At 38.9% G+C, this 13,696-nt stretch overlaps 1 pseudogene; it reads left to right on the top strand.

Annotated features, from left to right (window-relative positions):
- The window catches only part of LOC125164808 (trifunctional enzyme subunit beta, mitochondrial-like), a 28,142-nt pseudogene extending 24,075 nt beyond the window's left edge, over positions 1-4,067 (top strand).
- The last annotated feature ends 9,629 nt before the right edge of the window (positions 4,068-13,696 follow it).

Below are 13,696 nucleotides of genomic sequence, written 5' to 3'. Positions count from 1 at the left end.
TTACATTAAACAACAGAAAATATAAGTTATAATATGCATGTATCTGGTCTTGGGACAGAAAGGGGCTTTCAAAATTGGATATAAATAAAAATCTACTATCAAAAAATAGTTGATAGAAATCAACATGTGAAGTTTTCAGTGTGAAGTAAAATTTAACAGAAATGTAAAAAGCAAAAGTAATATGAAGCAGACTATTTGCTCCATAGCTGGCAGATTATGAAAAGCATTTTAAAGTTCTATAAAACAATGTATGTTCCAGTTGAAACTGGAGAAAGATAATGAGTATACAAAATTTAAATGAATAAACATATATAACACTTAACCATACTGAACTTTGCATCTGGTAAAAATAATTCAAATGAAAACATTGATATTATATTTCTTCCCTGAAAAGATAATTATTTATCAAATATAATATTAATACCAAGACTGGTGACTGTGACGAAAAATATAAAATGACTCATTCGCAGAAATCTCTATTCTATAACTTTATTCTTAAGAAGGGTAATACACTTATATGAAAGAACATTCACTGAAACATTGCTGTGATTATGAGAATTTAGAAATAACATATATGTTCAGCAATAGATTAGCTTACTAAATTTTAATATAACTCCAGGGTAAAACTGTATTGTAGCAGGCATTTTAATGAAAAATATGAAAATGTTCATAATATGTAGATCAGTGAAATTATAATGTTTAAACTTAAATATGCAGCATGATTTCTGTTTTGTAAAATATGAGCATATGCATATAGACAAAGATCACATATATACATATTTGTATATTTACATTCATACTGTTTTGTTTTTGTTTTTTTTCTGAGTGAGTGGCCTATTGATGTGTGTTTAAATAAAATGTGTGTACTGGGAGTAGGAAGAATCAATTCCTTGAGTTTTACAAGCTTATTTGGTAGGGGAATAAGTGAATAGATATCACTGAAAAAATCCCCTGGACCTCCTTTCTTTTCCTATAAGGAAATAAGGTGATCACTTTCATTGAGAGCTCTTTGGTTAAACAAAATTACTTTCTTGCTTTTTATCCATCGGAGAGCAGTTATACACCCAAAATCAATCAGAGTGAAAAACACCACACAGGGTTCTTTAGGTCTCTGTATGCTATGCAAATGTTTTCACAGCATTTTGCTGAATAACAGCACAGCATGGTAAATGCATAAAATGGTCCCTGAAGTCCAGGAAAATTATGGGCATAGGACATTGGTGAGTGTGCAGAACTACTGGCTAGCACTATTTTTTTACAAATCAATAATGCAGAAACACTAACGTTTTATTTCTCTAGGAGAAGAAGAGACAAAATATGCAAATAAAATTGGGTTAAAAATGAAATCTTCACAAAACAAACAAAAAACATATTCTACAGCACCAAAATTAAATGAATGATTGTTCTAAATAATAGATAGTGACATTATATCTATTCACCACCATTCTGACATTTTTGTAAGTAGACAGACTAAATTATTTGCCCATTCTTTAACGAAAAAAAAATTCTTCAGTAACTGGTACCTGATACTAACCAGTTTTAGTACATTTGGGGACAACTGAATAGTGGACCAGGATAGAGGTCTGGTGACAATGTTCTGCGGCATCGTTATTTAGAGACTGTAGGTTTTAACCTTTGTAAAATCACAGAAACATTAGGTCTGACTTCACAAAAAGGCTCAGAATTTCTCTTTTCTCCTTTGTCTAGCCCCCGATATGAAGCAGTTCAACCTTTCAGCATTTTAAAAGTCTATTTCTAAGCAGATAGGAGAGATAAGGAAGTCATAAAAGTAGTTATTAATCTGATCTGTAATTTTAGGAGTAGCAAAGGGTTGAGAGCTGGAAACCAAGGATAAGGATTGATAACACAAGGGGCACCTGGGTGGCTCAGTTGGTTAAGCATCTGACTTTGGCTCAGGTCATGATCTCACAGTCCATGAATTCAAGCCCCGCATCGAGCTCTATATTGACAGCTCAGAGCCTGGAGCCTGTTTCGGATTCTATGTCTCCCTCTCTCTCTCTCTCTCTCTCTGCCTCTCCCCAGTTTGCACTCTGTCTTTCTCTCTCTCAAAAATAAACATTAAGAAAAAAAAATTAAGGATTATTAATACAAGAATAACTTAACCTTCCTGCTCTGTGACCCTCTCCACTCCACACCCCACACAGGCACACATACACACACACACATACAATATTAAGCTATTTGCCAGTGAGCTTCTGGGAACAAGAGATATTTATACACTCAGTTTCTGGGTAGTCAATAGAGGTGCCTGTGTGGTTCAGTCAACTCTTGATTTCTGATCAGGTCATGATTTCACGGTTAATGAGATCAAGCCCCACGTAGGTCTCCGTACTGACAAGTTGGAGCCTATTTGGGATCCTCTCTCTCACTCTCTCTGCACCCATCCCCTCCCAAAAATAAATAAACTAAAAATAAAAATGGAGAAAACAGTTTAGGTCATTGTTTCACAACTGGATGCAAAAAAGAAGATCCCTAAAAACCCATTTCTTCTAGTGCTTTCTGTTCTCTTGTGAGACAGGAAATAGGAGGATTGAGTGCCCAGAATGACTTTAGACTTCTGGCTTAGGAGATATTGGTGCAGGGACACAATGTCTCCAGCAAGGGAGGGATGTACATTTTGTTACGTGGTATAGGCATTAAATCACAGCCAAGAGATTATATGTTAAAATCACATATTTAGGTCCAGTTTCTAGTACTGCAAATAGGGATCTTAAAAGTTGTCATGCTGTCTTAACAAGTAAAAAGTTAAACAGACTGAAAAATCAACAACGTTTCTTAGATCCCTAAAAGATGGGAGGACACAGGATAGACCGCTCCCCCCAAAACTGGAGAGACAGACAGAACACAAGGAGTCCCAGTTAACCTGACCGGAGATGCCAAGATGAAACCACTATGAGAACCTGAGTGGGAAGGGAGGGGTAGGAAGCCTGAAGCATAATTGAAGAACTCATGGAGTCTCAGTGTGGACAATTCTGAGAGTTAAAAGCTCCAGGGCAGCTTTCAGCCAGTCATTAGAAAAGCCTCCACAACTCTGTTAAGATTTACTTCAAGGAACTCTACCAGGTTCTCACAGTAAATACCAGAGAAAAATCCCCTTGGTTTTCTGGCAGAAGTGGGGAGGTGAAGGACTTATTTTAAATACTCAGGCAGTCTGTTCTTAACAAGGCCTGCCCTCTGGAGAAACTTGCTAACCAAAGCCTAAGAGCTCCCTCTGGTGGCTTTCTCCACCAGTGAGCCATGGACCCCTGTCTTTGCTCTTTCTGACTGAAATAGGATGAGTATGTACTTTGTTCCCACAGCCTGACCATAAGGACACAGGATGAAGGACTCCTTTCCCATGTCGTATCCTTCCGAGTACCCGGAAAAGATATAGTTGCCAAAGATAATCGCATTAGTTTTTTTCTCCCTAGAGCAGATTGCCAACCAAAAACCTGCATTCATCAAACCCTGTGGGACAGTAACAGCTGCAGATTCTTTTTTCCTGGCCTATGGTGAATCAGCAGTGTTGATTATGGCAGAGGAAGATGGTCTGGCCATGGGTTACAAACGGAGAGCATTTTTGAGGGATTCTGTGTAAGTGGTCTCAGGATCCAAAAGATCAACTTTTATTTAGACAACAGATGCTACGCCAGAAGTTCTAGAAAAGGCAGGATTGACAATAAATGTTATTTATGCTTTGGAATTTCAGGAAGGTTTCGCAGGTCAGATTTTGTCTAATTTGGAAGCCATGGATTCTGGCTGGTTTGCATAAAAATACGTGGTTGGAAAACCCAAGTTTGGATTGCCCCTTTTAGAGAAGTTGAACAACTGGGGTGGATGGCTGTCCTGGGGATAACTATGTGGAGCCACTGGCTGCAGGCTGGTCACTGCCCTGCCAACAGATTACAGAAGAAAGAAGGCCAGTATGGCTCAGCGACTGTACAGCTGGAGAGCAGGACCATACTATGGTAGGAGAAGCCTTATACAAAATAATAGATCAGGAAGAGGTGCCCTGGAGTTTCTGTGTCATACTCACAGCAGACAATGCCACTTCAATGCGTTACTAAATGACATCTATCATTTCTAGCTCCTCTTAGGAAAACAAAATGCGTGGCCCTCTGTTAAATACTTTGAAGTCGAGGCCTGCTAATATTCTGAGCTTTCCAATAGTCATGGCTTTACTGCTCTTTCAGGGATTACACCAGAATCCCGCACAGTGATAGGTTTAAACAATTGTTTTTAGTTTTTATTTTCCCCAAAGACTACATGAGAGGTTGCAGTTTTGAAGAGAGGTTAGCTGAGATTTGGAATCATCTTTGTATTTGCAAATGATATTCATTCCTATTTGTAACCTAAAGAGGACTGTTTTCTAAAAAATACAAATCACTGTGCCTAATTAACTTAATTGTGGGAAAATAATTCAGAACCTAAACCAATAAAGTGGAGTTTTGATTCCAAAAGTTTTTTAGAGACAATGAAAATAAAATAGGTCAGAACCTCAGATGTACATAAAAGAAGGGCATCGAAAGAGGAATCAGTGAAGATAAAATAACTTTTATTTTTCTTCTCCTTAATTGTTCCAACAGATACAGTTTTCAAAGTAGTAACACCAACAATGCACTCAATTATGTATGCTTATGGATATAGCTTATATGTTTCTTATGCCTATTCATAAGTGCAAAGAATGTCAGCAATGATACAAAGAATGAGAAGAAGGAATTAGGTTTATTTTACAATAAATTACTCACAGTACTGATGAACGGGTATACTGTCGTTTGAAAGTGGACTTAAATTAGCTGTAAATATCTATTACAAAACCTGGTCAAACCCACAAAAAAATATGCTATATACTAAGAGAGGATAAAAAATTGAATCATACAAAATGCTCATTTAAAACCACAAAAGGCAGGGAAAGAGTGGAAGATAATCATAGGAACAAAGTATAAGAGCATCAAATAGAAAACAATAACAAATACGATAAATATGAGCCCAAATATAACAATAATCACTGAAAAACAATGGTCTAAATGTACCATTTAAATGGTAGAGATCCTCAGGGTGAATCAAAAGCAAGACCCGATTACATAAAGTCAACAAGAAAAACATTTTAAATATAAAGAGACATACAGATTAAAAGTGGATGGAGAAAATATACTATGCTAATATATATCAAAAGACAACAGAAATAGCTACATTAATTTCAGAAAGCAAATTTCAAAGCAAGGAAATTATTCAGGAAAAAGAAGGGCATTATATAATGACAAAGTGAGCAATTACCCAAGAAGACGTAACAATTCTTAATGTGTATATGACTAACAACAGAGCATCAAACTGTGTGAGGCAAAAACTAATAGAACTACAAAAAAAAAAAAAGATGAATCCACTATCATAGTCGGTAAACTTCAAGAACCCTCTCTAAGAAATGGATACATCACACAGCAAGAATTTTAGAAGGACGTTTGAACACAATGCCCTTAATCAGTTGGGTGTTTTTGACGTGTATAGACTAAATCCTACATCATCATGCATATTCTTTTCAAGCTTCACACTCAGCAATATATACTACATTTTTGACCCTAAAACACACTTAACAAATTTAAAAGAATGGAAAACCTACTACATCTAATCTCAGGTCACAACGGAATTAAACTAGATATCAATACTAGATAATAGGAAAAGCCCACAATATGTGGACACCAAACAGCACACTTCTAAATACAGACATACTTCTTTTTCTTCAGCTTCACTTCATTGCATTTTGTAGATAATGCATTTTTTTACAAATTAAACGTCTGTGGCAACCCTGCCTGAAGCCAGCGTGTGGGTTCCATTTTTCCAACGTCTGCTTTCTTCATGACTCTCTATCCAATTTAGTCATTTTTACAATATTTCAAACTTTTTCATTATTATTATATTTGTTATGGTGATTTATGATCAGTGGTTATGACTTATTGAAAGCTCAGATAATGGGTAGCATTTTTTAGCAAAAAATGTTTTTTAATTAAGGTATGTACATTTTTCTTAGACATAATGCTATTGAACACGAAATAGACTACAATATAGTATAATCATAACTTCTATATGGGCTGGGAAACAGAAAACTTATTTGACTCACTTTGTTGTGATATTTGGTTTACTACAGTGGTCTGAAACTGATCCTGCCATATCTCTCAGGTATGGGTCAAAGAAAAGAATCTCAAGAGAACTTAAAATTTTTTTTTTCTAAATGAAGATGAGAAAGAACTTATCAAAATTTGTTAAATGCAGCTACAGCAGTTTATATAGGGATATTTATAGCATTGTGTGTATAAGAAAAGATCAGTGATCTAAAATAATCTAAATTCCCATATTAAGAATTAAGAGGGAGAGGAGCCAAGATGGTGGAACAGCATTGACGTTTTCTTGGGGTCTCATGTCCACGAAATACAGCCAGACCAACACTAAACCATCCTGCACACCTAGAAAACTGATTTGAGGACTAACACAAAAATCTGCACAATCTGAACGACAGAATTCAGCAGGTACATGGCGCGCAGAGATGAACTGGGGGAGAGAGAAGCCACAGAGGGCAGTGAGCCGCTTTTGCCTGCAGTGAGAGGATGTAGACAGCAAGGGGGTCGGGGGAGAATACGGGAGAAGCACCCCCCTAAAAGCAGCTGGAGAGAAAGTGGAAAAGTGGAAACAGCCACTAGGACTGAGCTAACAAGAGAGAAAGGAGAAAAGAGAGGGTTTAAATTCCATTAAGGCTATAAACAGGGGGAGCACAGAGCCTGAAACTCTGTAGTTCAATACCTGGTGGTGCTTTGGTGGGAAGGGTGAATCCCCAGGAGCAGAGTGGAGTCTGGGCTTCTTCAGGCCACACTGGAGAGGCAGTTCCCCTGCTGGGAGGACATCTGGTAGAGGCTGTGTGGGTCCCCCAAAGGCAAGGCCCCAGTGGACCAGGGAAAACAACCACATTCGCTGGAACAAAGTTATTTTTCCGTAATCCCTGAAATGCTAGTATCTTGCAAACTTTTTCTGAGGCAGGCTGGCACCCGGCTGCAGTCTCTGGGCACCAGCAGCAGCACGGACTTGCAAACGTTCCTGAGTGCAGCAGGCACCTGGCCATTGCTCAATGAGACCCTCCTGCAGAGGGACAGAACGGGCCAAAGCAACAGTCCCTCAGAAGTAAGGGGTTGGGGAAAAACAGCCGCATCTGAGACAAAACACAGCAGGGAGGTGCTGCCTGAGGCTTGGTCATGGACTGTGTGAAAGTGAGGAGTGAACAGAAGCTGAAAACAAAGGACGGGTGTGCGATTGATGATCAGGGAGAACAGAGTTCGATACTAGAGACTGGGTACCTAGCTGGGTGATGCCCTTTTAACCTCTCCCGTGGGTGCGTGTGCATAAGCACCTACAGGCACCACAACAATCCATGCCAATAAGCTAAGCAGCGCCATCTAGTGGAGAACGGAGCTGTTACACTAAGCCCTGCCCAATTGGGCCAACCTCTCTCTTTAAGAACACAAGTCTCCTTGCTTAGTTTATGGACTATAAAGCGCTTCATACTTTGACTTCTAGGGAAAAAGAAGTAATTTCAGTAGTATTTCAGTCTGTTCATCGGTTCATCTATTCAATTTTCTTTCTTTTTTTTCTTTTTTCTTTTTTTCTTTTTTCACTTCTTTTCGTTTTCCTGAATACATAAAGAGAAAAAATTCATTTTTATTTTTGGTTTTTATTAAAACTATTTTTCTCTAATATTTCTACTACATTTTTTACTTATATGTAAAATTTTCAAATTCTATCCTACTTTCATCATTTTATTTTAGACTACTTCAGTGTATTCATTTTTTCAAATTTTCAAATGCTTTCCTTTTTTTTTTTTTCTTTCCCGTTTTTTCTCTAATATATAAAGCCCCTCTCAACACCCAGGACAAACACATCTAGGATCTAACATCATTTATTCTATATCTTGTGTGTGTGTGTGTTTATTTTAATATTTTTTGATTTTATTTTTTTAATATTATTTTTTTCAATATATGAAATTTATTGTCAAATTGGTATCCATACAACACCCAGTGCTCATCCCAAAAGGTGCCCTCCTCAATACCCATCACCCACCCTCCCCTCCCTCCCTCCCACCTCCCATCAACCCCCAGTTTGTTCTCAGTTTTTAAGAGTCTCTTATGCTTTGGCTCTCTTCCACTGTAACCTCTTTTTTTTTTTTTTCTCTTCCCCTCCCCCATGGGTTTCTGTTAAGTTTCTCAGGATCCACATAAGAGTGAAACCATATGGTATCTGTCTTTCTCTGTATGGCTTATCTCACTTAGCATCACACTCTCCAGTTCCATCCATGTTGCTACAAAGGGCCATATTTCGTTCTTTCTCATTGCCACGTAGTACTCCATTGTGCATATAAACCACAATTTCTTTATCCATTCATGAGTTGATGAACATTTAGGCTCTTTCCATAATTTGGCTATTGTTGAGAGTGCTGCTATAAACATTGGGGTACAAGTGGCCCTATGCATCAGTACTCCTGTATCCCTAGTGTCAATTCCTAGCAGTGCTATTGCTGGGTCATAGGGTAGGTCTATTTTTAATTTTCTGAGGAACCTCCACACTGTTTTCCAGAGTGGCTGCACCAATTTGCATTCCCACCAACAGTGCAAGAGGTTTCCCGCTTCTCCACATCCTCTCCAGCATCTATAGTCTCCTGATTTGTTCATTTTGGCCACTCTGACTGGCGTGAGGTGATATCTGAGTGTGGTTTTCATTTGTATTTCCCTGATGAGGAGCGACGTTGAGCATCTTTTCATGTGTCTGTTGGCCATCCGGATGTCTTCTTTAGAGAAGTGTCTATTCATGTTTTCTGCCCATTTCTTCACTGGGTTATTTGTTTTTCGGGTGTGGAGTTTGGTGAGCTCTTTATAGATTTTCGATACTAGCCCTTCGTCCGATATGTCATTTGCAAATATCTTTTCCCATTCCATTGGCTGCCTTTTAGTTTTGTTGGTTGTTTCCTTTGCTGTGCAGAAGCTTTTTATCTTTATAAGGTCCCAGTAGTTCATTTTTGCTTTTAATTCCCTTGCCTGTGGGGATGTGTCAAGTAAGAGATTGCTACGGCTGAGGTCAGAGAGGTCTTTTCCTGCTTTCTCCTCTAGGGTTTTGATGGTTTCCTGTCTCACATTCAGGTCCTTTATCCATTTTGAGTTTATTTTTGTGAATGGTGTGAGAAAGTGGTCTAGTTTCAACCTTCTGCATGTTGCTGTCCAGTTCTCCCAGCACCATTTGTTAAAGAGGCTGTCTTTTTTCCATTGGATGTTCTTTCCTGCTTTGTCAAAGATGAGTTGGCCATACGTTTGTGGGTCTAGTTCTGGGGTTTCTATTCTATTCCATTGGTCTATGTGTCTGTTTTTGTGCCAATACCATGCTGTCTTGATGATTACAGCTTTGTACTAGAGGCTAAAGTCTGGGATTGTGATGCCTCCTGCTTTGGTCTTCTTCAAAATTGCTTTGGCTATTCGGGGCCTTTTGTGGTTCCATATGAATTTTAGGATTGCTTGTTCTAGCTTCGAGAAGAATGCTGGTGCAATTCTTATTGGGATTGCATTGAATGTGTAGATAGCTTTGGGTAGTATTGACATTTTGACAATATTTATTCTTCCAATCCATGAGCAGGGAATGTCTTTCCATTTCTTTAAATCTTCTTCAATTTCCTTCATAAGCTTTCTATAGTTTTCAGTATACAGATCCTTTACATCTTTGGTTAGATTTATTCCTAGGTATTTTATGCTTCTTGGTGCAATTATGAATGGGATCAGTTTCTTTATTTGTCTTTCTGTTGCTTCATTGTTAGTGTATAAGAATGCAACTGATTTCTGTACGTTGATTTTGTATCCTGCAACTTTGCTGAATTCCTGTATCAGTTCTAGCAGACTTTTGGTGGAGTCTATCGGATTTTCCATGTATAATATCATGTCATCTGCAAAAAGCGAAAGCTTGACTTCATCTTTGCCAATTTTGATGCCTTTGATTTCCTTTTGTTGTCTGATTGCTGATGCTAGAACTTCCAACACTATGTTAAACAAAGCGGTGAGAGCGGACATCCCTGTCGTGTTCCTGATCTCAGGGAAAAAGTTCTCAGTTTTTCCCCATTGAGGATGATGTTACTGTGGGCTTTTCATAAATGGCTTTTATGATCTTTAAGTATGTTCCTTCTATCCCGACTTTCTCAAGGGTTTTTATTAAGAAAGGATGCTGAATTTTGTCAAATGCCTTTTCTGCATTGATTGACAGGATCCTATGGTTCTTATCTTTTCTTTTTTTAATGTGATGTATCACGTTGATTGATTTATGAATGTTGAACCAGCCCTGCACCCCAGGAATGAATCCCACTTGATCATGGTGAATAATTCTTTATATGCTGTTGAATTCGATTTGCTAGTATCTTATTGAGAATTTTTGCATCCATATTCATCAGGGATATTGGCCTGTAGTTCTCTTTTTTTACTGGGTCTCTGTCTGGTTTAGGAATCAAACTAATACTGGCTTCACAGAATGAGTCTGGAAGTTTTCCTTCCCTTTCTATTTCTTGGAATAACTTGAGAAGGATAGGTTTTACCTCTGCTTTAAACATCTGGTAGAACTCCCCCGGGAAGCCATCTGGTCCTGGACTTGTATTTGTTGGGAGATTTTTGATAACCGATTCAATTTCTTCACTGGTTATGGGTCTGTTCAAGCTTTCTATTTCCTCCTGCTTGAGTTTTGGAAGAGTGTAGGTGTTTAGAAATTTGTCCATTTCTTCCGGGTTGTCCAATTTGTTGGCATATAATTTTTCATAGTATTCCCTGATAATTGTTTGTATCTCTGAAGGATTAGTTGTAATAATTCCATTTTCATTCATGATTTTATCTGTCTGGGTCATCTCCCTTTTCTTTTTGAGAAGCCTGGCTAGAGGTTTGTCAGTTTTGTTTATTTTTTAAAAAAACCAACTCTTGGTTTCGTTGATCTGCTCTACAGTTTTTTTAGATTATATATTGTTTATTTCTGCTCCGGTCTTTATTATTTCTCTTCTTCTGCTGGGTTTAGGCTTCCTTTGCTGTTCTGCTTCTATGTCCTTTAGGTGTGCTGTTAGATTTTGTATTTGGGATTTTTCTTGTTTCTTGAGATAGGCCTGGATTGCAATGTATTTTCCTCTCAGGACTGCCTTCGCTGCATCCCAAAGCGTTTGGATTGTTGTATTTTCATTTTCGTTTTTTTCCATACATTTTTAAATTTCTTCTCTAATTGCCTGGTTGACCCAGTCATTCTTTAGTAAGGTGGTCTTTAACCTCCATGCTTTTGGAGGTTTTCCAGACTTTTTCCTGTGGTTGATTTCAAGCCTCATAGCATTGTGGTCTGAAAGTATGCATGGTATAATTTCAATTCTTGTATATTTATGAAGGGCTGTTCTGTGACCCAGTATATGATCTATCTTGGAGAATGTTCCATGTGCACTCGAGAAGAAAGTATATTCTGTTGCTTTGGGATGCAGAGTTCTAAGTACATCTGTCAAGTCCGTCTGATCCAATGTATCATTCAGGGCCCTTGTTTATTGACCGTGTGTCTCTATATGATCCATCCATTTCTGTAAGTGGAGTGTTAAAGTCCCCTGCAATTACCACATTCTTTTTTTTATTTAATTTTTTTTAACGTTTATTTATTTTTGAGACAGAGAGAGACAGAGCATGAACAGGGGAGGAGCAGAGAGAGAGGGAGACATAGAATCTGAAACTGGCTCCAGGCTCTGAGCTGTCAGCACAGAGCCCGACGTGGGGCTTGAACTCACGGACCGTGAGATCATGACCGGCCGAAGTCAGACGCTTAACCGACCAAGCCACCCAGGCGCCCCATACCATGTTCTTATCAATAAGGTTGCTTGTGTTTGTGAGTAATTGTTTTATATATTTGCGGGCTCCCATATTCGGCGCATAAACATTTGTAATTGTTAGCTCTTCCTGATGGATAGACCGTGTGATTATTATATAATGCCCTTCTTCATCTCTTGTTACAGCCTTTAATTTAAAGTCTAGTTTGTCTGATATGAGTATGGCTACTCCAGCTTTCTTTTGACTTCCAGTAGCATGATAAATAGTTCTCCATCCCCTCACTCTCAATCTAAAGGTGTCCTCAGGTCTAAAATGAGTTTCTTGTAGACAGCAAATAGATGGGTCTTGTTTTTTTATCCATTCTGATACCCTATGTCTTTTGGTTTGCCCATTTAATCCATTTACATTACATTATAGAAAGATATGGGTTTAGAGTCATTGTGATGTCTGTATGTTTTATGCTTGTAGCAATGTCTCTGGTACTTTGTCTCACAGGATCCCCCGTAGGATCTCTTGTAGGGCTGGTTTGATGGTGACGAATTCCTTCATTTTTTGTTTGTTTGGGAAGACCTTTATTTCTCCTTCTATTCTAAATGACAGACTTGCTGGATAAAGGATTCTTGGCTGCATATTTTTTTTCTGTTCATCACACTGAAGATCTCCTGCCAATCCTTTCTGGCATGCCAAGTTTCAGAAGAGAGATCAGTCGCGAGTCTTATAGGTCTCCCTTTATATGTTAGGGCACGTTTATCCCTTACTGCTTTCAGAATTTTCTCTTTATCCTTGTATTTTGCCAGTTTCACTATGATATGTCGTGCACAAGATCGATTCAAGTTACGTCTGAAGGGAGTTCTCTGTGCCTCTTGGATTTCAATGCCTTTTTCCTTCCCCAGTTCAAGGAAGTTCTCAGCTATTAATTCTTCAAGTACACCTTCAGCACATTTGCCTCTCTCTTCCTCCTCTGGAATACCAATTATGCGTATATTATTTCTTTTTAGTGCATCAATTAGTTCTCTAATTTTCCCCTCATACTCCTGGATTTTTTTTATCTCTCTTTTTCTCAGCTTCCTCTTTTTCCATAATTTTATCTTCTAGTTCACCTATTCTCTCCTCCGCCACTTCAATCCGAGCCATGGTCGTTTCCATTTTATTTTGCATCTCGTTTAAAGTGTTTTTCAGCTCCTCCTGACTATTCCTTAGTCCCTTGATCTCTATAGCAATAGATTCTCTGCTGTCCTCTATACTGTTTTCAAGCCCAGCGATTAATTTTATGACTATTATTCTAAATTCACTTTCTGTTACATTATTTAAATCCTTTTAGATCAGTTCGTTAGCTGTTGTTATTTCCTGAAGATTCTTTTGAGGGGAATTCTTCCGTTTGGTCATTTTGGATAGTCCCTGGAGTGGTGTGGACCTGCAGGGCACTTCCCCTGTGCAGTGGTGTATAACTGGAGCTGGTGTGCGGGGCTGCAGTCAGACCTGATGTCTGCCCCCAGCCCACCACTGGGGCCACAGTCAGACTGGTATGTGCCTTCTCTTCCCTTCTTCTATGGGCGGGATTCACTGTGGGGTGGCATGGCCCGTCTGGGCTACTTGCACACTGTCAGGCTTGTGATGCTGGGGATCTGGAGTATTAGCTGGGGTGGGTAGACAAGTTTCATGGGGGCAGGAGGGACAGGCTTAGCTCACTTGTCCTTCAAAGATCCAGTTCAGGAGGGGCCCTGTGGCAGCTGGAGGGAGTCAGACCTGCTGCCGGAGGGGTGGCTCCGCAGAAGCACAGTGTTGGGTGTTTGTGTGGAGCAAGCAAGTTCCTTGGCAGGAACTGGTTCCCTTTGGGATTTTGGCTG

This window comes from Prionailurus viverrinus, chromosome B1, assembly GCF_022837055.1.
Source record: "Prionailurus viverrinus isolate Anna chromosome B1, UM_Priviv_1.0, whole genome shotgun sequence".
In the NCBI taxonomy this organism is placed as follows: domain Eukaryota; kingdom Metazoa; phylum Chordata; class Mammalia; order Carnivora; family Felidae; genus Prionailurus; species Prionailurus viverrinus.
This window is presented reverse-complemented; position numbering and strand designations above follow the sequence as displayed.